The following is a 2,348-nucleotide window of genomic DNA, read 5'->3' as shown; positions in this document are numbered from 1 at the left end:
ATATAGTGATGCGGATTGGGCAAGTTCTCCTGAAGATAGACGCTCTACTAGTGGATATGCAATATTTCTTGGACGAAATCTTATCTCATGGAATTCGAAAAAGCAACCTACGGTATCTCGTTCAAGCACTGAGACAGAATATAAAGTTATAGCAAATACAACGTCAGAAATTATTTGGCTTCAATCACTTCTCTCTGAACTTCATCTTGCATCAAATATTGCACCAAAAATTTGGTGCGACAATATTGGAGCAACATATCTTACAGCAAATCCAATCTTTCATGCTCGTACAAAACATGTGGAAATTGATTTTCATTTTGTTCGTGAACGTGTGGCAACTCAGCAGTTATCCGTCTCTTATATTTCTGCTGAAGATCAAATCGCTGACATCTTTACTAAGCCACTATCCAGACAACGTTTCAACAAGTTAGCAAGCAAACTCAACGTCAGAGATCTCCCGCTGAGTTTGTCGGGGGTAAAAGAGATATAACAGAATTATCCAAATTAACCAGATCAAATTACCAAATCAAATCATATTAGTATTTGGATTATTCTAATAATTCTGTTATAATTATTCTCAGAATTATTCTTAGAATAATTCTATTATTTATTAATTAGTTATTTGACCAAGTACTTTTGAACATTATATATTGTATTGTCCTTAGGACAAATATCAATGAACAATAGATTTTATTATTCTCATCTTATTCCTTCCTCTCTCCCTATTCTTCTTCTTACACCGCTCTCCGACACCCCCGGCGGCCCTTGGAAGGTCTACGCTGTCTCCCGCCGTTCCCCCAATCCTGCTCTCCTCCCAGCCTCCAAAGCCGACGACGCCGCCCTGCCCGTACACTATGTCCAGTGCGATGTCCTCGACCCCGAAGACGCCTCCGCTAAGCTCTCCTCGCTCACCGATGTGACTCACATCTTCTACGTCGCCTGGGCCAATCGCACCGTCGAGGCCGAGAACCGCGCCGTCAACGTGACGATGCTCCGTAACATCCTTGCCGCCGTTGTCCCCTCCGTCCCCAACCTCCGTCACGTTTGCCTGCAGACGGGGCGCAAGCACTACCTCGGCCCCTTGGAAGCCCTAGGCAAAGTCCCCGCTCATGAGCCACCCTTCAACGAGGACCTCCCTCGTCTCCCCGTCCCCAACTTCTACTACGACCAGGAAGACGTCCTGTTCGACGAATTGTCCAAGAGGGAGGGCGGCATGACCTGGTCGATCCACCGCCCCACCACCATCTTCGGCTTCTCCCCCACCAGTCTCATGAACCTAATCGGCACCCTGTGCGTCTACGCGGCGATCTGCCGGAAGGAAGGGGGCCGCTCCGGTGGCCGGGAAGCCAGATCACATGGGACGGGTTCAGCGACGCGTCGGACGCGGATCTGATCGCGGAGCAGCAGATCTGGGCGGCCGTCGACCGGTACGCGAGGAACGAGGCGTTCAACTGCAGCAACGGGGACGTGTTCAAGTGGAAGCATCTGTGGGCGGCGCTGGCGGAGCAGTTCGGGGTGGAGGCGGTGGGGTTCCAGGAGGACGCGGAGCGGTTCACGCTGGAGGAGGCGATGAGGGGCAAGGAGGCGCTGTGGGCAGACATCGTGGCAGAGCACGATTTGGTGCCGACGAAGCTGGACGAGGTGGGTAACTGGTGGTTCGCCGACGTGGTGCTGGGTGCCCCGATGGAGCTCCTCGACAGCATGAACAAGAGCAAGGAGCACGGCTTCTTTGGGTTCCGCAACACCGTCACTTCCTTCAATTCTTGGATCGAGAAAATGAAGGCCTTCAAGATTGTCCCCTGATTTCCTTTCCTATTCCGATATCGACTCATGACCTAAGCAGACATTGTGGGAAGGGTATTAAATGTTGCTAGAGGTCTATTTTACCATTGCCACATGGGTCATTAATCGCATCTAGGGTGGAGCTAGAATATTGATCCCGTGTAGGTAAATTGTGACCATCGTTGACGGGCACGTTATGGAGGGTGTCTCTTTCGGTCCAATTTCAGCGGCAGGCCCAGCAGTAATGTTTGCATGCCACAGAATTGTTGTTCGGTAGGGTAGCGATCCACTCTAGTTTATAAATCATAATGAGATCATAAATTAAACATCTACAATCAAGATTTAATTATTAAGTCCGACTCGAAAATAAATTTCAAAAGACTAATGAGATAGCGTTGCTATCCTTTTTGCGGAATAAGGAATTTTTTTTTTTTTTTTATGAATTAAGGTTACCTTTGATTAAGCTTCCTCGGAAGACCCATGATTCAATATCATAATCTCGAAGGATTTTGACAAACACCTCACCGTCATAGCACAGGAGCCAGAAATCAAAATTTCTTAGGTGA

General features: G+C 48.3%; 1 pseudogene; it reads left to right on the top strand.

The window, feature by feature from the left end:
* The first annotated feature begins 709 nt into the window (after nt 1-709).
* LOC122001732 lies at nt 710-1,803 on the top strand (annotated as a pseudogene).
* Nucleotides 1,804-2,348: the final 545 nt, after the last annotated feature.

This window comes from Zingiber officinale, chromosome 7A (assembly GCF_018446385.1).
Source record: "Zingiber officinale cultivar Zhangliang chromosome 7A, Zo_v1.1, whole genome shotgun sequence".
In the NCBI taxonomy this organism is placed as follows: Eukaryota; Viridiplantae; Streptophyta; class Magnoliopsida; order Zingiberales; family Zingiberaceae; genus Zingiber; species Zingiber officinale.
The sequence above is the reverse complement of the archived record's forward strand: the minus strand, read 5'-3'. Positions and strand labels throughout refer to the sequence as shown.